The sequence below is a fragment of the Spodoptera frugiperda genome, chromosome 23 (assembly GCF_023101765.2).
Source record: "Spodoptera frugiperda isolate SF20-4 chromosome 23, AGI-APGP_CSIRO_Sfru_2.0, whole genome shotgun sequence".
In the NCBI taxonomy this organism is placed as follows: Eukaryota; Metazoa; Arthropoda; class Insecta; order Lepidoptera; family Noctuidae; genus Spodoptera; species Spodoptera frugiperda.
The window spans coordinates 3,813,027-3,838,482 of record NC_064234.1 but is presented as its reverse complement, the minus strand read 5'-3'; the positions used below and the strand labels follow the sequence as shown (position 1 = coordinate 3,838,482).

The 25,456-nt window shown below is 35.4% G+C and overlaps 1 protein-coding gene across 2 annotated transcripts in view; it reads right to left on the bottom strand.

Moving 5' to 3' along the window:
- The window catches only part of LOC118266980 (slit homolog 1 protein), a 121,863-nt gene that overhangs the window by 63,665 nt on the left and 32,742 nt on the right, over positions 1 to 25,456 (bottom strand). The window contains exon 1 of one of the 2 annotated variants that reach the window (XM_035580675.2): positions 10,078 to 10,096. The exons of the other annotated variant lie outside the window; for it this stretch is intronic. The gene's annotated coding sequence lies outside the window, so the exon portion shown is untranslated. Of the gene's footprint in view, positions 1 to 10,077; positions 10,097 to 25,456 lie in introns of those variants that run through there. 2 annotated transcript variants of the gene reach the window in all.

Sequence of the window (25,456 nt, the reverse complement as noted above, 5' to 3'; positions counted from 1 at the left end):
AAGTTTTCTGCCTGAGGCCGACAAAATAATATTATTTTAGTATACATTTTTAAAATAAGTGATTTTATTTAGCATAATTAAAAATAAATATTCATGAATCACTTAATATTGTGATATGAAGTAAATAAATAAGAAGGAGTACCCCAGGGAACGATCTTAGTGCCAACGGGCGTTTCTAATTAGCACCCCGAAATTATGTTCTCAGCCATTAATGTAAATAAATTCGAAATTTAAATCGTGAAATTAATTTATGCTACATTCGTCCTACGTTGTTATTGTAGATTTATTTACTTCGTTCTTTTGCCTTATGAAAATCAACATACTTATGCAGATAAGTCTATTGAGTATTCTGGGAATTCGGAAAATTACGAAACAAGTATAAATAATTGGAATAACATTTTAATGTAGACTTCATAAAATGTTAAACGGAAAGTAAAACACGTTGATGTTGTGTTATTGACTACTTGTGCTATCGAATATTCTGGAGATACAAAAGTTTTTGACATTCGATAATCTATATTCGAACCGTAAAGTTAGTGAAATAAAGTTGGAGTGTTCAGTAGGGAATTGGAAACCCTTCCAACTTGGATTTTACTTTTAATGACGTAGGGATTAAGTTAGGTGAAGCCAAATCGTGTTTGATTCAAATTCTTTATTGATGTGATGTTTAGTGTCGAAATTTTGTTTGTTTAAGAGTTAAGTATTTATTTTATGTGGGCTTTTTTGTTTCCCAACACTTTTAACCAACGTCATTTTACGGAGTGCTTTATTGACTCTGCCTACCACAATGAGTGAGACGTAAGTAGTAGGATACTATTATTACGTCACAAGTAGATATTCCTAAGTTCTTACATGTAAAACAATTTGATATGGAACGTTAGCATCCAAACTTCAACGATGACACCACTAAGACATTTGATACAAATGGATATTTGAAAAGGGTATTTCATACCCTTCTATCAATTTAAACAATTGTCAACATCAAAAAGTCTACATTAAGTGTTGACGTATCCAAAAACCTACATTAAAGACAGAATAGTGAAAAATGAGTTTGAAATACAATAGAAACATGCGTAACATGAGATAGGGTCTTAAATTGTGAACAGAGGGCTTTAAGTGGGATACAAAGGTGCTTGGACAGTTGCGAAGTGCCCCAAGCCAGGACTTCACGAGAAATTGTTCGCTTGATACTAACTTTGAAGGCACAAATGTAATTTCACACAAAAGTTTCCATCCCTTCGGCAAGGATAGATATTCAAAATTAATTGGATATTGTGTTTCGTGTGGTAACAAATTGTGTTGGTATTTCTTGATGTATTCTGAACTGAGGAAAAATTAATTTCCATCTCGCGTGGATTTGCCTTTCTGCCGCCTACGTTACTCAAGCAATTTATCAATAAAGTGAAGATTTGTTACATTTTGTATCTGTTACGTAACTTTATCTACCCACTACTTCTATAGATCATAATTTTTAGGCCTGAATTTTTATCAGTACTCTTAACATGTCTGTATAGATGCGTTATACAAAATACCTTAAAATACGCCATAAAATACTACAGTATAAAAAACGCATTGGACCTACATCACAAACACACACACACACGCCAATTATACTTTTTCACGTCACTACAAATGTTTGTCTGCGAACCTTTATTGAAAAAGGGCGCTTTCGTGAATAAATTTCATCGCGATCGTTCAATTGCTACCCTCTGCCCAATTGATTCGAAATTTCCAGTACCCCTGTATTTTAGTATAACAAGATTGAAAGAATTTTCCGTTATGCATACAAAAAGGTTCTCTCATCAGGCAATTACGTGGCTGTTCGTTCATTAAAGTACTTTGTTATGAACTAATTGAATCGCGATCAACGATGCCGGTGTATTGGTATGGAATAGTTGTATTGAGCTGCTTTCAATGGTTGAAATACATCGTTGTGTATTGATTAAAATCTATTGAAGATTGAGTAAACAAGCGACAGTATGCAAACAATTTGTTTATGAAATAATTTGCTTCTTTACGAATAAATATGAGAATGTTTCATTTAATAGAAAAACAAGTTTGTTAAGCCGCCCACAGCCGCATAAAAACAACAAATTATTAAACAACTGGGTTCCCAAATGAATATAAGTGTATAACCCGAAACCGAAACACAAAGAATGCATAATCAAGTGAACCTGACCAATTTAACATTTATTTCACAATAATACCAACGGGAAAATAATATCGTTGGAACCGATACTGATTACAGACAGGATTATCTGATACGTGGACCGAATACGTGTCGAAGTTTGAAATCTGATCAACTGTAAATCAAACAGGTTAAAAATAAATAAATTCTGATAAAATTTTCAGGTTAAATTCGCTTTTATGTTTAAATGAATTATGTTGGTTTTTAAATGACATATCTACAGTAACACCTCATCGATGGATGAGGCCAGTTTTAAGTAATGGATATCTTTGGGCTAATTAAAATGACGATAATGATGTCCAGGTGCAGGCAAAGTTAAACTAATAGCCAATTTGACTACTAAGGTTTTATTAGTTCGGTGTGTTCAAATGTGGAAGAGCCATGATTCGGCTTCACAGCCTCAAAAAAAAAGACGTAAACCAACGCTTGCGTTGCTTATGTTTCGTTGTGCGAATAGTCACTGGAGGCCCAACAACCCGCCTTCCCATCTTCCCAATCCCCGATTCCCCAACCACCCTTAAATTCCTAACCCCCAAAAGACCGGCAACGCATTTTGTAACGCCTCTGGTGTTTCGGGTATCCAAGGGCGGCGGCGGCGGCGATTGCTTACGATCTGCTCGTTTACCGGCTTATATCATACAAACAAATAAAGTTTGAGGTTATGTACTAGCTTGTTTCGTTAATTAGGACATGTTATTCAATGTAATCGAAAATCTACTCTACCTCAGTATACATGTACATACATCTAATCAATATTGTTTAACAACGTTAATCTCTTTTAATAGCGGTGACGTACTATCCTCAGAGTTTATTATAAAAATGAGGTCAGATCAATACTCTTTTTATAAAAACTTACTGGTAGCGAGAGTAAATACAAACTTGTTAGTTTTACAACTATTGTTCACGTATACCTAACCCAATATCACTCGAAGTATACATTTCGTCACGAAATGACATCTGTACTAGACAATGTAATACTCACAGGTAATGCTGATACTATCAAAGTTTTGAACAAATACGACTTGCAATGTTACCTGTCATGTTCAGCCAATAGTTTATTGAACCTCCCTTTACATGTTTTTAACCAAAAGTTCATGTTAATAGCTGAGCTGCTAGCTGACTTAAACTTCATCGAAAGGATGTTTTCTTCTGTGGTAGGGTAGCTCCTAGTCTTTAATATCTTTACAAATTTACCAAAGTTTTTTATGGAATAAGCCAGTATACGAGCAGACGGATCACCTGATGGTAAACAATCGCCGCCGCCCATGGACGGCATGGAAGCATGGCTCGATTACGGTATCTCCGTAAATGAAACTGCACTGAAGTACTCCCAAGACTTTATACGTCAAACAAAACTTTTATAACACTAAAACCAAAGACGTACTACACCTGGAAATGGTAGAACAAATAAAGTCACATCTAAATCCGAACTGCGCTAAGCTCTTAAAACAAATTCAAGGCTTAGCACCCATATTTTTCGCTAAGTGTCTCCTAACGGCCTTAAATCTAGGAAGTGGGGTGCAAACTAAGCAGTACTTGGACATTGATCACGTTATATTGGCACAGAGCCAACGTTTCTGCTCGAAGTATTTGATGCACCTGACTTGCTTTTCATTGTGGGATTTGTTCTTCTAATAATAGAATATGAGAATATGTATAAACATATATGCTTATACTGATTAAGAGATTTAAATAAGGTACTTATAGATCAATATTTCTAATTGTAAACGTAAGTTTAGCCGAATGTTTGAATTGTAATAGTTAATTTTTATAATTAAAATATTGTAGAGCCATTTTTGAAGGGGGAAAATCATCCAATAACTTTTCCCAATTGTGTGTAGGTAATAAAGTCAATATAAAATCATTTTAATGAGATAATTTCATTTGTATAGTTCTTTTAATAATGAGTTAACAATGGTTCAGAAAACTGACTTTTATAATAATACTACAAACGTCAATTTTACTCTCTAGCCTAAATAGTAACATTATGAACATTTAGGCTGAACAGTCTAATTCCGTTTCTAGTTTTCTATTGACGAAGACGCACAAATTCAATGTTCTCATCTAAATTATTCGTTAGGAACTAGAGTACGATCTGGACAACTTATATCTTCACCCATTCACCGTAATGAGATCAACTAATTACATGAAGCTGCCGATTCAATTAATGTCAATTAAGGATCGTTCAGGCTTTCGGCCCAAACTCGCTGGCCTGTGGTCTGCCCTCGACCTAGTTGGAAACGGGATAAAAAAAAAGTTAATACTCATATCTGTGAACTAGCTGATGATACGTTTATTAGTAACTAGCTTCTGCCAGTGGCTTCGCCCGCTTTCCCGTGGGTTGAAAAAGTATCGTGTGTTGTATCATTCCAGACCAAAATCTACCCGTATTTCAAATTTCATCCCGATCCCTTCAACCGTTTTAACGTGATTGAGTAACAAACATACACATAAACTCACAAACTTTCGCATTCATTATATAAGTAAGATTGTTCAGTAAACGAATAAAATGAAGCCTTTGTTCGAATACTCAAACGCTATTCAATTTTAAGATGCTCTTTCAAAAGTCAATTTTAAGATGTTCTCGAAAATATATGTCTCTACAAACACGTACCAAAATGACAGAGATAGCACGATATTTTAGAACAGTGTACATTTCAGTATTCGGGCGTTAGCAGCCTTTTTATTTTTCGTCAATATGTAAGCGGCTAGAAGATGTTAAAACCTAACCCACATTTTTGTGACATTTATATTTTATTTAATTATCTTACCAGTTTTTTTTTTTTAGTACAAGTACGAATAAATACATAATTATAATACCTACACATACCTTTAAAAATATATATAAAAAACAGACTGGAATAAATAATTCAAAACATGTCAGATACAACGTTAAAGTTCCGTGTGATGTAAAAATAATTAAAAGACCGATTCAAGTGTTGCTCTTCAACAGTACAAAATACTTGGAAACGTCTGAATCACTCATTGTGTTGTTTTTCCTTCCTTCCTTCCGCGATTCCTTTTACTTTGAATCTTTCTTCGTTTTCTTTATTCTGTTGATTTTACTTTTGTAAGAAAATCGACGACCTCTTTAAAATTGTATATTGTATAAACATGTATATATATAGGATGAATGTATTAATTTTTAATTCCAATAAGTTCAGATGTCAAGCGACAAGCGCACGTTTTGATAACGCGCTTTTAAAACTAAATACATTTTATTCAGGCCGTACACGTGTTAACGCGCGTTTAGCACGCGTTCATATCAAATCAAATCACTTAAATGCATCCATAGTGTACTGTGTGGTCTACAATTTTGATACAGTAATATGCCATAGGCGTTTAGCGTGCTATCAGAATTTAGGCCAATGGGATAACTTTATTTCTACCTTTTATCTTTTTATCCCCTATTACCATTAATTCCAAAGGAAAAAAAATAATGACCTTGCAACTAAAATAGGAGCCATATCTTCAAAATTTGGTTTCATGCCAAAAATTCTCGGGATTCAAGCCTTTACTCGCTATCAGAGTAATTAGATTAAAGCTAGTTAGTTACACAAGCTATATACTAGTGCATTTTTTGGGATTTGCAAATTACACGTAGGTACATTTTTCATACCATTTACAAATTGTGTTATTTTTAAGTGAAGGTTCATATTCCTTCTTATGTGAGAAAAAATAATGACGCACAGGAAATTTTCTTCCGCGTAAGTAAATTTTCGGGGTCGGGGTCTACTAGTATTACACAGTTTCATCACAATCATCATCATCAGCCGAGAGACGTCCACTGCTGAACAAAGGCCTCCAAATTGGCCTTTGTCTTACACAGTTTAAGTGGGACAAAATTATAAACACAATAATACTAAGTATAATATGTATATTTAAAATTAATTATCGTCGAATTAAGAAGTTATAATAACTATCGACACACGGTCTCCTTTCAAAAACACATTTTCATAATATTTTTTAAACGAGGCAGACTCGATATTCTGGGTACTGCGACCAACTAAAGCAAAATATTCGTTCCGTCTCCCTTCAACTAAATAAAAATGTCGCCCAAGCGTGATATTGCAGCGGAACCGAGATTATTCTCCGCAGAAACTTGTAGCGTATTCAGATATTGAAAAAGTGGTAGATTTAAAAAATACATTCACGAAATATGAGATTGAAGAAGAGAATGTATTGAATGTAATAATTTCTAAACTGGCTTTCTTTCAAAACAATTGTTACAATTTTGCCATAACCTTCCATAATACAATAGATATTACTACTGGGAACACTATAGAAAACATCTGCTTGCTTACCTAAACTCTCACAAAGCGATCCTCAACAAATAGCAAACAAAACAACAACGAACATTCATAGAAAGCGAAATCTAAAACATTAATCGAGTTATTGGAAAATGTATCAGTATTAAGTGAATCATGACAACGGGAGCGTGGAACAATGTTTACCCTAGTGATTGGTTTTCGAGATAAATCCACAGCGTAACAACTTGTTCACTCCGGACGATCAAGTTAGCTCTTGTTTGTTGCCCAGATAAAACACTGAGGTGGACAAACAATACTGCGTATCTCGTGCCACACTCCTGGCCTATTTGAATGATGAAAGCAGCTTATGACAGGCCCCTGGAGCAAGAATTAGGTTGGTACTGAGTCATCGCGGTTGCGTCTCGCGTCCTTTGTTGGGATAATTTAATGTCGGGTATCCTTTGTATGTACATACATTTCTAAGGATACATAAACATACAAACATACGTAGGATAACAAAGCCCTTATTTAGGGAGATACATTATATTTAAAGTGGGTTTCCATCAAAGTGGATGAGACTGAACGACATCAAGTTTGGGGAGAATTAGTATTTGTATTCTGTTGAAGCTGATTTCCGATCCACTGACTACACGAAATCCGTTTTAGTGGGAACAGTATTTAAGTTTTGTGAGCTAACTACACTAAGTACTAAATTGACAAAAGTTTTGTCAAACACCTGTTTGGATTAGCAATGACGGAAATTGGGACTAACTTCTCTAGGAAACTTTGGAATACCAGAATCAAAGTAACACAATTCTGACTCTTAGTACAAAAGAGTTTAGTTCTAGAATCACGAAACATATCAACTTGAATGCCTTAATATGTTTAAGCGTGTAAATATATTTTTTATGGAATAGCTAGCAAACAAGCATACGAGTCACCTGATGGTAAGCGATCAACGCCGCCCTTGGGCATCAGCAATACTAGAGAACTTACAGGTGCGTTGCCGGTCTTTTCAAAATGAGTACGCTCTTTTCCTGAAGGTTTGAAAGTCGTATCGGTTCAGAAATACAGCCGACGACATGTATGGCTGTATCTTAATAAAAAAGATTTTTTTCAAAAACCAGAAGTTACTATTTCAAATCCTATACATTCAAAAAGACAAAACTAATCATATTTTTATAATTGAATTTTTGACTACTCAAAACCTATTCCAAAAGTCACGTACGACGGTATTCCCCTAGCACTTTTCATAGTTTTCCGTCGGAAACACTTAGCGAGTCGTTTCAAGGCTCGTGTCACCTGTACCCGGTTATTTTCACCGGTTTCCTTCCCCGAGCGTGTTTTTCTTGAGTTTACGTAATCCTTCGAGGTGCGCGCCAACTCTAGCCAATTTCGTAGCAATCGATACTCGATATCTCGTTCAAAATCGACAGATAAACTGTTTCCGATTTATGTTCCGATTTATTTGCGAGATATCTACGTTTTTATTTTTTGTTACTTATCTAGTATTATCTGACAAAGGATTTTTGATTTATTACCACTCGGTAAAGGACTCATAAATGTGACTCGTAAAAGTGAATCGTGGGAAGGAATTATAAAAACGTCCTCCAACCTCCGTGAATTGTTGGTAATTTAGTATAACAACAACCACCCCAAGTTTATACAGTGCACAGGATTCACAAATATACAAGGCATTCATACAGGGTACAAATAAATGTAATTTTCGCACACTCTATTTATAAACTCAACCTTGAACCCGCCATGGCTTTAAACAAATGAACAAGCACACAGATGTCCCAGTCGTTCGTACCTCACTAAAATATGAAATATGTAGCAGGAAAAACAGATTTGCATAAAACAATAAAACGCGAGGTGACCGAACCTTTTTATATTCACTGCTGTAACGAGAAAGACGCCTTTTACATCCAATTTATGTTCTTTTATTTCACGAGATAAAATGTGCTATTGTGCTGTTGATTTTTCCAAGCCAACAGCAACAAAATTTAAAGCTTACCGCGGCTTAATTACTTGCCTTACCGACGAATATATTTTAATCTTGTAATTTATTGTAAATTGTTTTTTTTTCGTGATGATAAAAAACCTGTTTGATGTTATCGCTACCTTTAATTTCGGTAAATTATTACGGCATTCTCTTTTATAAAGACGAAATTTGGCTAAATAAGCATTTTAAAAATCGTCGTTTAGATAACGAAATGTTTAGTCACCTAATACAAATATAAGGTACATTTTCTATAGAAGGTTAAAACTGTACTATATATTACGATTTAATAAATGTAGTGGCGTGACGTCCGCTTCTCATGACAGTTCGGATTCGAAACCTACCAACGGCAAAGTACCAATTTGACTTTTTTCCGAGTTATATGGACTTTCTAAGATTATTTAGACACCTCTGACAAACGGTGAAGTAAAACATCGTGAGGAAACCTGGACTTATATTTTCAAATTATAAATTTGAAATACCCAACCCACATTGAGTAAGCGTGGTGATTAATGCTCAAACCTTCTCCTGATAACAAGAGGCCTTTGGTCAGCAGTGGCTTCTTAGAGGCTGCCGAATTGAAATGAAGAAACATAACGAACACCTGACATAAACAATCAAAACTACTAACAGGTGAATAGATCTATGTTTGCATAAAGCGGGGACGCGCGCACCCCAATTACCCAACGTTGTAACCTACTTTCACGCAACGGGTAAAAACTGCTTATTACCGTCATGTCGTTAGTCTGCTTTTAAAAGAGAAAAACTTAAACATTTTCCACTCTTTTTGTTGAAGAAAACATCTAAAGTGGTCCTGTAAAGGCCGAGTAACTTTTTAAATATTCCAACATTTGTAAGAACGGACTAGATAATTAATTGTGGAAAGGTAAGATCTTTCTTTTTCTCACATAAAACCAACTAATGGTAGTACATTTTAAGAGAATGAGAAAAATACTCTATTCTCTAGAGTCATTCAATTATGCAAAGAGCTATGCTGTAGGAAAAGATGTTCAGAGATTTAATGAATTACTTTATAATGAGATTTGTTCTTGAAATATTGTAAGGGAGATCAGATTAACTGAGGGAATTGTTTTAGTTCTTATTCAAGCGAGCTACTTGATATCGTTATGCAAGAGTCAAACTTCGGCCGGGCTTTGTAATTTCCGATAGCGAATGACACTCGGGGCAAAAAGCGACACAAGTAGTCTGAAACTATACGGTAAGCTCTTATCTCTGCTACCTGTTTAAAGCAGATACAAGCGATTCCAAGCGCAGCTGACAGTTTGTTGCATCATTTGAAGTTACGATTTCTATTATTCGTATTGCTCGCTGTTTCAAATATTTGTAGATATGTATCGTATCGATTGTTGATGGGTAAATACTACGTATGTAAAGTTTCTAGCTCAAAACATTTAACTTTTTAAATCAGCTGTTTTATGAATAAACATCTCACAGAATAGTTTAACCGAATTCAACAAACTTAGTACATCAAATGAATAATATTGTTTGGAAAACTTACATTCACGTTGCAATATAAATTATACCCAAAAGACAACGAACAGATTGCAATACCAAGTATACTAAAACATAGCAAGAAAATTTAAAAGTCGTAGTAAAACCGTATATTTGAAATTTACCTGAGTAATCTTTGCTCGCACAAACACGTCCGCTCGACGCGAAGATAGAAGCTAGACTGAATCTCAAGTGGTGTCGCTACGGGTGAATCTCCGACTACCCACAAATGACGCGTCGGCTGCAGCTATATTTTCAGTGAATGCCGTCACGGAACGGAACGGAATGTTCATGCGAGCATGTGAAAGGCTTTCACAAGTGGCCAGAACCATTTTATTAGCAGCCAATAAGCCGTAACGTGTCTTCGCTACACACACCAATGCCAACGATGGGAATTGAACTGCTTTTTATCCAGGAAATGCCGTTTTAGTTCCCAATCCATTATACATATAACACTTTCATTGCCTTCGATAATAATGCTATTTCTTAGGAAGTATAAAAACGTCCTCCAACATCCATGTATTGTTGGTAATTAAATTAGTATAACAACAACCACCCCAAGTGTTTATACAGTGCACAGGATTCACAAATACACGAGGCATTCATACAGGGCACACAAATAAATGTAATTTTCGCACACTCTATTTATAAACTCAACCTTGAACCCGCCACGGCTTTAAACAAATGAACAAGCACACAGATGTCCCACACACCAATGCCATTGATAGGAATTGAACTGCTTTTTATCCAGGAAATGCCATTTTAGTTCCCAATCCATTATACATATAACACTTTCATTGCCTTCGATAATAATGCTATTTCTTAGGAACCTGTAACGGTTTTCTTTATTACTAAGCTATCGAATATGTGATTATATGATAGGAAATGAATCACGAATATTTGGCTAAATTATCATGCTAATGCTATACGGTAACATAGTTCGTAACTAAATCAAATTCCGACAACTACACACAAAAGACCTTTGTTTTAATATGTACCTAAGTATAATATTAAACAACAATAATCTTCTTACTAGCTGGTACTGTAACCCAATAGGTACATACGAAACTGACTTTAAGGAAAAGTAGACGCAACTCTTCCGCATATTACGTAAAATGGTACGAAACCAATACATAATATTTTGTAATATTTGGTAGTATGTCCCTGTAGCAGTATAGCCGGGTTTAATCTTCAGTACATCACCTGGTCTCCCCAGGGCTCTTCATGATGGATGGGTAACACCTATCACGGGATTTAACTTTGTTATTGCTATTCACGGTAACACTGCTAGCTAAATGTACTGACAGGTAGCAAACATTTGGTTTTTATTAATATTTTATTTAGGTCTTGTATTTCGACTTGTTTCTCATTTTGCTGTTTAGGTTTTTCTGTCTCGGTAATTTTATTTTTAAAGGGTGTTGACTTATTATTAAAGAGATATATATTTTTCTATTTCATACATAACATCACACCTGTCTCCCATTGGAGTAGGCAGAGACAATGGACCATCAATAGCTACGACTCTTACATACCTCTTTCGCTTCATCAACAGTCATTATATTATTCTCTATTTCATAAATTTTCGAATCTAGATTCCGATCACTTACTTGACAAAGATCAATTTCTAATAGGTAAGTAACCAAAATCGCACAAACCGCAAAGTATAACACAACCATACATCAAAACACGCACACATAATTCACATCTTGCGACGTGAACATAAAATATCGAACAATGTAGGCACATAACAACAATGTAATTTATTACACCAAGAACGTCCCTGGCTCTTTTAATTCCAAAAATATCGTTCGATACGTCACAAACGATAATATTAATGCGATGAATGAATAATCAAGTATTGAAAGTACATGTTTATGCTGGGTCACTCTCAATAATACAGGTTTCGTGAAAAATATTTAACGCTTTTTTTCCCATAATATTGTTCTCATACAGTGTGAACACTTCGTTATTATATTTAGGACTAAACTTAGAAACGTGAATGGAAATCAATATCGCTTCATTTCAATTCGGTGATTTGGAAATGAGTAGAACTAAAGGGGAACTGACGGTAGCATTGGAAATTGGACATTGTACACTAACTTGGGTACTGTTAGATGGTGATACGCTTGGATATTAGCGATTACTCAATCACCATCTATGTAAAAACTGATGGTGAAATATTATTATAACATCTGTTATTTCTCAACGATGGTAGGTAGGTTGCTATTACTTTTAATACAGATTGTAAATCTACGTAGAACAGAAGAAATTCGCGGAATACAAAACAAAGCATTTATTATTTGTTGATAAAAAAAAAACAACAAAAAATAAACGGAAATCAGAAAATGTTTTCTCATCTAAAATGTTCAGAGAACAAAATAAAGCTTGAAATAGCTAGCCGGAGGAAGCCGGAACGATTCGTAAGGATTACCGTTCGTTAGCCGTGGTAGTGCCGTGCAGTCGTGAATCACTGTCCGATTATTGTACTGCAGAACTGACGGCGGAGCCACCATCGATCTTCTTTAGCTAATTTTATTTTTAATCTGTTGCTGGATGCTAGAACACCTGGTGTGTTATTAATCTTGGATGTTTGTTCAGTTCTACTGCTGCTTCTTTGCAGTTTATTGGATTATGTCTTGATTGGGTGCAATTGGTTAAGGTTTGTGAAGTATGGAGCATTTTCCATGTTATGACTTATCACGATTGAAAGACATTTTGTGTAATATCCAATTTTGTTCTTACTTTACAAGATAAAAAGTTAATAATACTGAAACTTCTGATAGGCATTTTACCTCATTTTATCTTTGAGTAAAAAATTCAAAACAATAAAAAACTTAAACCCTCAAAGTTATACTTTTTCTGACATCTCCACCAAAAAGTTTGTAATAAGCAAGCCATTAGTTTTGCGAGGGGAACGCGTTCTGAATTTAAAAACGTTCTTCAAACGAACTGTCTCTTCTAACTGTGTACTCAGTTGAAGTTGAAATATCTTTGGCATAACAAGAAGAATTTACGTGAGTAATCTAAAAAGAACGTTTTTACTTGACAATAAAGTACAAATTAGGATATCCGTATTTTTTCTTGCAAATGTTGGAAATAGAGAAGGAATTTCATGGGTTTTTGACGGCGATGTTTACTAGAGTTTATAGTTTGTACTGCGATATACTTGAGCAAGCGATGTAGCTCCGGAACCCTTCAATTTGCTCATAAAACAAGATCTTTTTACCGACTTCACAAAAGGAGGAGGTACTATGTTCGGCTGTTTGTATGTTTTTTTTTTTTTTTTTTGTATGTTTGTTCATCGAATACTCCGTCAATTGTCGACGGATTTTCAAAATTCTTTTTTTGTTCGAAAGTAGATAGTTCTGAGGTGGTCCCATTGTCACCAAGTTAGGATCTGATGATGGAATCTTAGAGAAATCGAGGGAACTCCTCAAATATTATAGGGAACTATATAGTGATTTTGGTATATTCATCTAGAATTGAAGCATTTACAGTAAAAAAGTAACCTTTGAAGAGGTAGAACTGATGAAAAAGACCAGAAATGGCCTATGGAACTTCATACTCACAAAGAAATCATAATAAAGTTAATTAATACTCCGTCAATTGTCGACGGATTTTCAAAATTATTTTTTTGTTCGAAAGTAGATTGTTCTGAGGTGGTCCCATTATCACCAAGTTAGGATCTGATGATGGGATCTAAGAGAAATCGAGGGAACTCCTCAAATATTATAGGGAACTATACATGGTATATTCATCTAGGATTGAAGCATTTACAGTCAAAAAGTAACCTTTGAAGAGGTGGAACTGATGAAGAAGACCAGAAATGGCCAATGGAACTTCATACTCACATAGAAATCACAATAAAGTTAATTAAGTGACGGTGACAATACAAATAAATAAAGTAGTTATTGAGATAGAGATTTTAACCGACTTTTTTAGTTGCGATACTGAGTATCGCAACTAAAAAGAGTGAAATAAAATACTTTTTACAAAAAAATAAACCGACTTCACTAAAAAAGTTAAAAATAACTTTAATTTCGGAAGTCGGTGTAGCAACAAACAAATAATACCCAGAAACACCGACTTCCAAAATTAAAGTTATTTTTAACTTTTTTAGTGAAGTCGGTTTATTTTCTTGATCCCCTTTCGTCTATACTGACGATACGCTGTTTTAGGGGATTTGTCTAGTTGTAACGATAAGATATTTGAGTACAAATTCAATTTGTAACCATGTATTTTCCAATGTTGACTTGCAACCGTTATTTGATGTCTGAAAATTTTCTATAACCCCCAATTGATATTAAATGATGTTTTTATGGAACGGGTGGCAAGCGAGCAGCCGAGTCACCTGATGGTAAGCGCTCAGCGCCGCCCATGGACATCCACAACACCAGAGGAGTCACAGTGAGTTGCCGGCCTTTTAAAAAAGAGTATGCACTTTTCTTGGAGGTTGTATCGGTTCGGAAATACCGCCGACGACAGCTCATTCGACATTCATATGATAATGATAACAACGGATAAACATCCATTCAAACTACACATGCCAAGTTCCACTGCAAGCTACACCTCTTATTTATTTGTCCGTAAAATCTTCGTGATGAAGTTCGACAGCCACGTTCGGTAGTTGGGTAGATGAAGACCGTATTTACAAGGGTGTGAGCACATCAATCAGTGTAGCGGCGGAGATTACAGGCGGTAGGCACACTGCCGCTGGGAATCCGATGATCAATCACTCTTCACTCCATCCTACAGCGATCTGGCTAACACACGAACACGTGTTGCTTGCTAGGTACACTGATTTTGAACGGATTATTTAACAGATAGACTTGCTGACAGTGTTATACAGTATGTAAACTAACAAAGGACGTTCCTTTAAACTCGTTAATAAAAAAGCAACGTCACGCCTTTTATCCCCGAAGGGGTAGGCAGAGGTGCTCATTACGAAACGTAATGCCGCTATACACTCACTTTTCACCATTTGTGTTATAAGTCCCATGTAATAGGGGTTGAGCCTATTGGAAACTATTGTAGACTCGTTAATCTATATCATTAATAGATTAAAATAAAAATATCAGCATAGAAAAATAAGCAATAAATTGCAACGTTGCCTTCCTTCAACTACGCGTGCACAGAGTGTTTCTTTTACGTATCGATTTAAAATATTTGGTGAATATTTTAATATTAAAAAAAATAAATTTGCTTTTTTTTAATGGTAATATTTTTTTAGCATTTATGGATGCTATACTATTGCGGGTTAACAAGAACGCCCTCTGTTAGTTAACATACTGTATATTATGAAGCCCGGAGAGATGAGATAACTACACCGTGCAATTTTAGTCGTTGTTTTCCCGCGACAGAATGACTTGCTATCAGTAGTACTATCCAAACAGAGATCTACTCAGCAAATACAAAGTTGTTTTTTAATAAATTAATAAAAGTCATTCTGCCACGGGAAAATAAAGACTAAAATTCCACTTTGAATATTAGGTAAGTAAGATCTAAAGGAATATGAGAAGATTATCTATCTTGACATTTAGAAGACACGTTCTCTCAAAAAGTTTGAGTACAAGTAGAAGTATAAAGTTTGTTTGACATACTATTAGCGTACCTAAAACAAAAAATCTTATTTTTATTTTTATAGACGACATTCAGACGTTCCAGTCTTATTCAATTGTTTTAAAAAACAATCGAATCACAAACTTTTTCCAAATACAATTTGAAAAACATGTCACATTTAAGAAAGTTTTGCTAGTAAACAAGCTTAGAGAAAATATTAAATCAGTTATCCCGTAGGGGACAGTCGAGATATTCGTTTTACTTGACATAAAAAAAAATGAGAAGTGGATCTTAACGGTTTACAAAGGACCTTGAAATCTGAAGAACGAAAGAAGTTGCTGAGACGGTGTTCAGCTATAATGATGGGCGATAGCTTTCAACCCTCGCCTCGCGTGCCGACCTGATCCTAATCACCTTTCGAGGGTGCTGGACCCATTATTAGTTAATCTTCTGATTATATGAACTGATTATGGTGTTTGCGGACCGTCTGACCTTGCTATGATAGCTGTTTAAGCCAACGCATTAGGTTTGCCGTGGTATTATTTATTTAGTGATGGATTTACTAGAAGATGGAAGAATGGCGTTTAGCTAATAGGTATGAAAAATAGTTTTTAAGATTAGATATCACAACTTTATTAATACTTTACACAATCTAAGAATCTACATCAAAATTCTTACTCTTCTGATAGTAGAGAATCCCCAAATTCGTACTCGATAGTCGCTCTCGGTAACAAAAAAATAACGCAAGGAAATTCAATAAAATGAGGCTAATTTTCGTTTCTACTCCGACCGCAGTAAATCGTTGAAGTAATGTTGAAGAAAGAAAAATTAAACACCTTTTCCGGCCCTCGTAAATGATGGCTGATAAATGTAATGGAAAGAGCGGCATCACCTAAAAACGAGAAACTGTATCTCGTATTTTTTTCCTTATGGAGCGACCCATTTATTTAGGGAAGAGTTAAACAAATGGAACACAATTTAAATAAATGGTTTGCGATTTATCTAATTGTTCCCTTTGGCTCGCAAAATTTTGCGATATTATAAATCCAGAATGACCCTCTGGAATTTTAATGGGGGTTCCAAAACTCGAGTCACACTTTTCATTGGATGTTATTGTCACGAAGCAGCTATAATATAAAGTGTTATGTGAAATTTTGGCGGAATTTTACAGACTGACCCATAAGAGTTTTAATGGTGTTTAAAAAGTTAAAATACTGGTTTTATTGTGCCTTCCTGATTTAGAAATGTGTTAGGTAATTATTATTTTTATTTTATTTTACTACTCTATAGAATTTAAATCAAAACTTGATTGAAATTTATGTCTACAATGTAAATTCAAATTAAAACTATAACACCTGCAGCGGACTTACGCTTTCAAATTATTATTTGCGAAGTTCCTAACTCATTACGTAGCGCTGACGTCACGAGCTCGCCAAGCTAACGTAAACCACGACTGGATTACTTGAGAAACGTTGTCTTACCAAGTTTTACTTCTCAAAATAAATTCACTCCTGACTAGAAAATTCGCCGAGGTTCCCACTTACTTGTGGGAAGGAATAAATTTTATGTGAACTCCACAACTGGACCGTGCAATGAAAGTGGCTCGTGACACTGTTTGCAATTCGTCCGTTTTATGTTTTCGACTTGTCTTTGTTTTACACAAACGAGTACTATGGACCTTAAGTTGCGGAAAAGTGGTGGAAAAGGCATTCCTGTGTACATTGAGAGGTTTTTATATAGGATCGATAAAGATAAGTTTCTTAACGAACTCTTAATATTTTTCAGCATAATATCTTTTGCTGGGTGGAGTGACGATATCGGCGGCTGGTGGCTGGTAGTAGTTGATGCGTAGAGCTGAAAATCGAGCTCACTGGCGTGCCATTGGAGAGGCTTGTCCGGCAGTGGACGAAAACAGGCTGATGACGATAATATCTTTTTTTACAACTATTTACAGTAGAACAATAATTCAACCAAACTCCACTAGTTTATACGAGTGGAGCAATGAACAAATCAACCACCAAATAAAAATTCAATTCGTTTCCCTAAAACGATATTCATGTTTTGCTAGAGTGCAAAATGTAGTCTATTTCCGAGACTGCACATATGTTACAGTTTCGATCACTATCTTGGTTTAAATAGATTGCAAGTCAATAATGTAGTTGGAACTGTTGGAAGTCAGGGCCTTAGGTAACAAAATAGAATCGAAGCGAGAAATACGTACATTCTAACCCTGAGCGGTTTGTCTTGGATAGAACTATGTCTTTTCACGAGATTGTGATGATTCAGACATAGATGTGTATGTAGGTACTCATATCGTCGTGCCTTTTATCCCCGAGGGAGTAGGCAGAGGTACACGTTATGGTACGTAATACCACTCTACGAAGTACACCCACTTTTCACCATTTTATAAGTCCCGTGTAAAGGGTATTTGCCTTATACTGAGCAAAATTTCAGACACCGGGCAACTAAGAAATTTAGACTTAATATTTCTTAATAACCTTTCTATAGACTTAGGAAATAAAACTATAGACGATTTCCAGAGAATCGCAAGTATAATACTTAACATGATTGATTACAGATACAAAAATATCTAGAGATAAATAATTTCGTCAGTAAAATCATATTTGATAAAATATAAGAAAGATAAAAGTTTCTGTAATCTCGTTTCATCATAAACTAATAAGGAAAAGATATTAGTATGATATCTACAAGATATGTATGTATAAGTGTATAACTAACTACTGTACAAATTACCCAGTAATAATAATATAATAAATAGGTTATATCCACGAAGTTTTGTACCACTAAAAGACCAGCTTTCAAATAGAGAAATTCTAATTTTAAATAAGTTCGTGTTTTTTTATTTCTCCCATTTATAAAGTTTTTAAGCATATTTTCTAGTTAATTTGAAAATAAGTATGCTATTTTATGCAAAACTGATGACGCCATAACTAGCGATCTACTACAAAATTCATAGAAAAGTATCATGTTGACATATCGATAAAAGTATTGGATTTGACTATTTGGAAACTACCATATTCCTCTGAATTAAATAGATACAATTCTTTTTATTAAAAAAAAAAAAGAAAACAATTTTCACAAGCAATACAAAAGACAAAACAAATAATGATAAACAGAACATGATAGCTGTACAACCAACCACAAAAACCTTGTTTTATTTCAAACCCTCGAGAGTATTTTTATCAGATAAATGTAAATAAATTTACTTGTGTAACTAAGCTTAATATTCAATAAACTAAAACATTACCCACATTTTTGTTACTCAATTTCAAAGCTTTGGATATTTTCAGGTACAAAGCACTTTATCTGCTTATAACTTAAATACTTACCGAAGGGTTTTTACGTGAAACTTAAGTTATTCATAACCTTAATCCAAGTTTTATTGTATGTCGGTTTGATCCAATCTAAGTTGGTTCCCACTTTTTGCTTAAAATATTGTATTACGATATCGGAATAGTTTACGTAAACACTTGAATTTTGAGTAATTAAAGTGAACTAGAGTCGTTTATTCTGTTGAAGTTACAGTTGTATGTAAAGTTTTATAATAGTTTCGAAATACAAGACAGACGACTGATAAAAAATGAGTCTGATATTCGATTCCCGATCGGGTTAAGTTAAAAATTGCGACGAAAATCAACACACGTTGATTTTCGCCGCAATTTTTAATGGTTTTATAGTGGGGCGGTATTCGATAAGTTTATCCAATCTTATTTGATTGCCTAAATACATGTTAACTTTATTGAACTTTAGTTACACTGAAATTTTCCGAGCAATTTAGCATTCAAGATGATTGTTTACTTCCTCGTTTAATTAATTATGTATTCTAAACAAAGCAAAGAAAGGATTATTTTAGTATGAAACTGCTATAGACCACGCTATGTCCTGAATAAGTGATTACCTTACTTTGAAAATGTGATAATTAAGCTATGGGAAACTTAACACGAGACTTAACTTAAGTAAGGTTACTTAATCACTGCTTTTAGTAATTAGAGGTTTTTAGTTATTTAGGTATAATTTTCTAGTTAATGATTGTCGCCGCAGTAATAAGAAGTAATTTATATGGAAATATTTCTTGTAAAATTGAGTCTGGAGTGAAATAACAAACCGTTTGATGGCCTATCATTTTCTGTTAGTACCTATTATAGAACAGTACTGAGCATAATTATTATTGTTAGGTAGAGTAACAGTGTCCAATAAGAACACGATCCGAACCATAAGTACCTCTTCTAAAAACTCAGACCCTTGAAATTGAACCTTAATGCTAATTCTTAACAGTCACATTTACGACTACATGCTTCAATGAAGCACATAAAAAAACAAAAAGGTTCAATTTTGTTTGTCTTAACGTTTTCCAAAAGTCTCATGCATTTCAAACCACTATCATCTAATAACACTACACAAACCAAAAGAGACTGTAACTAGCAAATTTTATAGCTGCTTATGCGACGGCACATTTTTTTCATTTAGTTAATAACCGGGTACAAAGACATAATCCAGGGCTGGCGCGTCAAGAAACTAATAATGTGGGAAAACTAATACATTAGGCGGCGGGAAACGCTGTGACGTACATACATACATACTCACACTGTGACTGAGTACTTGGTAACAACGTATTTTAGGAAAATAAAGCAGCCAGACCGCTTTTGTTGGGGTACTCAAAGGGTTGCTGGAAATCGTGCCTTTGCGCTGCGTTGAGTGTCCTCTACTTGGAGATTATAGGATTTAAAAAGGAGGATTTTAGATATTACTATGTATTATAATGATAGTCATATTTTATGATAGTTATAGTGTATAATAAAATAAATGGCTGTGACATTATGGACGGACAAACAGACATGACGAATCTATAAGATTTCCATTGTTTGCTATTTGGCTATGGAACCCTAAAAAGTCTATTTAGTTAACGGGTTATAAAAAATAGTGTTACAGTTTCGTATCAATTATCATTAGGAAATGCATTCTAATCTGCAAATACAAAATCTCAAAATTCTTACTTTATTCACAACCATATATTATTACAATAGAATTTGCAAATAAAGAATCTAAAACTTTTTACTTTATTCATAGTCATATTATTACAAAAGAACAATTTTTTTATCATATGGAGAATCTACTCCAAAGAAACACGAATGTCCAAGCACCTCAATTATGTTGATTTAATAAGGAAAATGCGCTCTTCTTACTATCCGCGTTCAAAGGAGACACGTAGTACCTATATATATGTAGCTTACACCACGGCAACTTTACGAGTATCTCATAAAATTGTGACAATCGTTACTGCTACACTTAGGTCGGATAGACTTGCGATTTTTAGTCGACAACACGACTATAAGATTTAGTGATATTACTAGCAAGTTGGTAGCTTGCAAGAAAGATTTGGCCTTTAGAAATCAACTTACCTATAAGAAACTTCATTGTACAGAAAAGATCATAAAAATAATGGAATTAACACGTTTGCGAGTAAATAGGTTCACTAGAGGACTGACCGACGGACAGACATTTTGTTTTATAATGTAATATTTGCTTTGACGTTCAAAAGTGTCTTTCCGGTCTATTTGAAATAAATAATTTTGACTTTGATTTAATTTAAACCGCTAAACACTTAGCGGAGGATTTCTCTTAAACAGTTTTCTTTCGGCAGTTAATGCTTTAAGGTTTTAAAGGTAATTGCAACCATATCCCTATTATGATCCAAATACAACCGAGAATCACAGTCTCCACAATAAACTCTGTACTTCAAAATCAATGTAAGAACGGAACACAATAGACAGGTACTTAGAACACCTCAAGTAACCAGGAGAGACAGCAAATTGGGAATCAATTCGCTCGGATAATCCAATCGCAATTGTAATCTAGCGACGGTTACGATACACAGAACCTCGCTTCTCTGTCTTATCTCTTAATCTTCGGATCATCGCAACGAGATTGAAACGCTTTTCTTAGACCTGTTAAATGAAGATGTACTTGTGTTCTGTATATGGGTAGAGTTAGTGAATGGACACTAAAGCGTGATTTAATTAATTATGGGATTGTATCGTTGAGTTATCGATCAATATCGTGATAAATAGATGGATGATGGATCCACAGAATCGAGTACGATAGTTTGGTAGTGCTTATACCTACCCAATAGATTATAGTCTCTGGCGATGCTCGTAAATCGTATCACCCCATTTTTACAAAATAGTCAATCAAACACATATAAAATGTGTAATAAGCTACTAACAACTAGTTGCCAATTAATCTTTTATGACTATTTGAATAGAAATCTTAACATAACCCCATACGACACATTCTTGCTAAATCGCTCGTTTGCTTCATCCCTTAATCGTGTAATCAACGCAAGCAGACTGGAACAGGTTCCTGCGACTCATTAGACGCTAGAAGTGGCCTGAATTACCTATTACTTTTAACATGCGAGGAAATGCTCTCTTCAACGAGAACTTTGAGACGGCAGTAAAGCCAGGAGGTATAGTGTCTAATCCAGTTGTTTCTACGTTTTTATTTCATTGTTACTGACGGAGTTTTTATGTATTTTTCGCCACGGAACGGAGGTTGGGTACGAATTTGTTTAAAAGTTATCGCGTAAACGTGGCTTTTGGTAGTAACGCCCGTTTTAGTTTTAAGTAGTTTTGAAACTAAAGTTTTTTACCTTTTTTTGAGAGGGGAAAATCATCCAATGACTTCTCTTGCCTTAGGCGAGGCGAGAGGGAGTGTCAGACTCTTACTGACTAATATCACCATCCAATGACTCTTCTCGCCTTGGGCAAGGCGAGAGGGAGTGTCAGACTCTTGCTGACTAAAATCACCCCGTTCCTACTCCTGCTTTTCGAGCCGGAGCCCCGGTAACCCGCTAGGCAGTCCGCAGCTCTGGGTCGGAAGATTTTTACCCACTTATGTTCGTAATTAGAACATTTCTAACCTTGTTATTATCACATTTTCACTCGACAGGTACCTAGTGCCCACTTTGTTCTAAAAAAGCGTGTGCACTAACACAATTCTCCTTTACCTTTCACAGGTCAATAGTCAAAGGTTTAAATAGAAAGTACACGGCTAACTAATGCCAATTAACCTTTGAATGTCAACGCTATAAATGAAATTAAAAAAGGAAAAACTGTTAAGAAAATTGTATCTTTGTGTCGCTTGCGAAAAAGGAAACTAGTTTAACAAAAAACGTAGAATAAAATACGTCTTCGATAAAAGTTTATTTCATCTAAACGAATACGGCACGTTGTTGTTACAGACAACAAATTGCAACGAAGAAGAAGAGATGAAAGAAAAATTACACTCGCGTCCAGAATAAAGCGTCCATCTCTAAAATATTTATGTTGCACACAATTCCAAATAACAAAGACAAAGTTGGCGCCGGCAGTGGGCATTCATCGAAGTCGACGGAGAAAAATTGTCAAGCACATGAGATTCGACGGGTGTGCGGCAACGAGTAAATTGAACGCCGACGGATGTGGGAGCAGCCCTGTATGCTCCGCTGACTGCACCTCGCGCCCACCGCTAACAGGGCTGCCGTGTTGCTACACTATTTTTTCACGTTTTGTACCACAGTCAAATTGATTTTTACGTAGTGCGTCTAACACAACATGTCTTTTGACGATACAAATGTGATCATAACAAACCATTGGTGTCTAAGAATAATAATGTCTCTATAGTATCAGTAGCTAGACATTTCTCCGACACTTCTCCACGATCCACACCCACTCACCGACGCATTTAACGACCTACTGCAAAATTCACACTGCACTGGTGCAAATTTGCGTCTAGTTTCACTAAACGCCTTTCTCTAGAACGAATTTCGTTGGTAATGCAAATTGCTGCGGATTTCCTAAAGCTTTTATGGCGACAGCAGCCATTGGAGCACTTTGCTATAGCGAACTCTAAACTTATATTAGTTTTACTACACGTACGTTGCTATCTACTGCTTTAGGATAATTACCAGCTTTCTATGACTGTCCACTAAACATTAGTCTTGGTTAAGTATTATTATACTAACTCTATATCTAGAGCTTTTCCAATGCTATAAAATTAAGGGAAAGGTAAAAGTAAGGTAGACTTTAGACAACATATCGCCAAACCTATAGATATTACAGATCTTAATGTAAATCCAGGTGCGTGTTAGCTACCTGAGAGAAAAGGTGTGAGTTTACATATGTACAAGACACAATAAAAAGTCTGAATCCACCACAAACCTCAAGCATCTATGTAAATCTTTGCAAATGTTACTTGTGTAAAACAACAGAAGTTACCTACTACCCAGTCTGTGCTAAATTAGCCTCCAAGTTTAGCACACTTTACTTCCACGAACTTAACAAATACAATTCCCAAAACATCAAAACTCGGCGCTAAAGAAATAAAGCTACACAAAATGGCGGCAGGGATGAGAGATTGTTTTCAGTTCCGCGCGGCGTTTGTTGCACGGAGAATAAAATAATGAGGCCATTTCCTGGTGCCTTTTGATGCGCCCTGCAAAAGGTTGCTAACAGCATTTTTAAATTGAGCCTCAATTAGGAATACCCTCTGCCGGGGCCTGGGTTCTCCACGTTTTGTTACTCGAGGCGCCCAGATGGATTTAAAAGCATCTGTATTCTGCAAGTTTGAAGCGCTCTGTTAACTCAAGTTTGCAAAGCCTTCAGCGTACAAGCTCTATCTTTGGCTTAGCTTCTGAGTTTGCGACTAACTAAATTATTTAGCTAATGAGTTCTTCTGTATAAAAGAAAAATAATGACGTTAACTTGAAGAACGTAAGTCAAACTAGTAAAGAAAATGTAAGGAAGAACGTCTGTAGTTTATAAAATATTGTACTAGAGTAAAATTATAATCATACCAAAATTCAATAGATTCAGACAGTATTACGCATCTGTCCGTAACATAGCCCCGTCAATCAGCAGTACTTCAACGCGAGTAAATCTAAATCTTCAATCAACGAGGCTTAAATAAACACCTACGCACACTAAATCGATCCAGTGTTTCAGTGTCGTCGAACGGGGAGAGTTTGCAGACGGAACCGAGAATAAATTCATAGCGGGACCGAAACGGGGGAAGCGGCAGGTAACCGTTCCGATGCCGCGTCCGTTCGCCGGGGAAACTAATTAGCATCGACCCTAGCAATTAACTCTATAGCATTTCCGTGGGGTCCCGGGAACACCAGTCTCCCCAGACCCGATTGGGGCGGAATAACTACAGATACACGGCCCTGCTTGCCTTTGGCGACACTATCCGGTGAGGTAATTGAAATGTAAATTTTCTAGTATTCGCTCCAATAGTCCTAGATAGTTTATTCAGCCGTACCGTTGTTACAACGGTGCTGTTAGGATTTAAACTTTATAGATTTCCTTAATCTGAGTTTAGGTTTTGTAATTTAAATGATAAATACTACACGAGTCCATCGTGTAGTATTTATCATTTACTACGTACCTAAATGTTTCCTGTATACATTGAACAGTAGGAGAAGGAACGGGTTGGTTTTTAGTCAGTAAGAGACTGACACTCTCTCTTGCCTCGCCCAAGGCAGAAGAAACCATTGGAGGATTTTCCCCCTCAAATAAAAAACATTTTTGTCGCCATACTAGAGTTATTGTGACAAACTTTACATAATATCAACTGCGAACTGAACCCATAAAGTCTGTTATTAAAACTCCACAATACAGGTAACATTTGCAGAACAAAAGAAGCTAAAACGCGTCGTAACGTAAAAGATCGCGTTTGCCGTAAATTCCCGGTGGTCGTGACTTGCACGATTGTTAATTATTGTCAAGTCGTCTGCCGACTTAATTATGACAAATGTAGAATCTGTACGCAAAAACTTTTGTCATAAATTGTTACTTTAGCCATTCTCCTTTGCGATTCAGGCACAGGTTCTCATTCTGAAACTTCGCAACGAAAATTATACAATAAATTAAAGTTTAAAACTTTGTG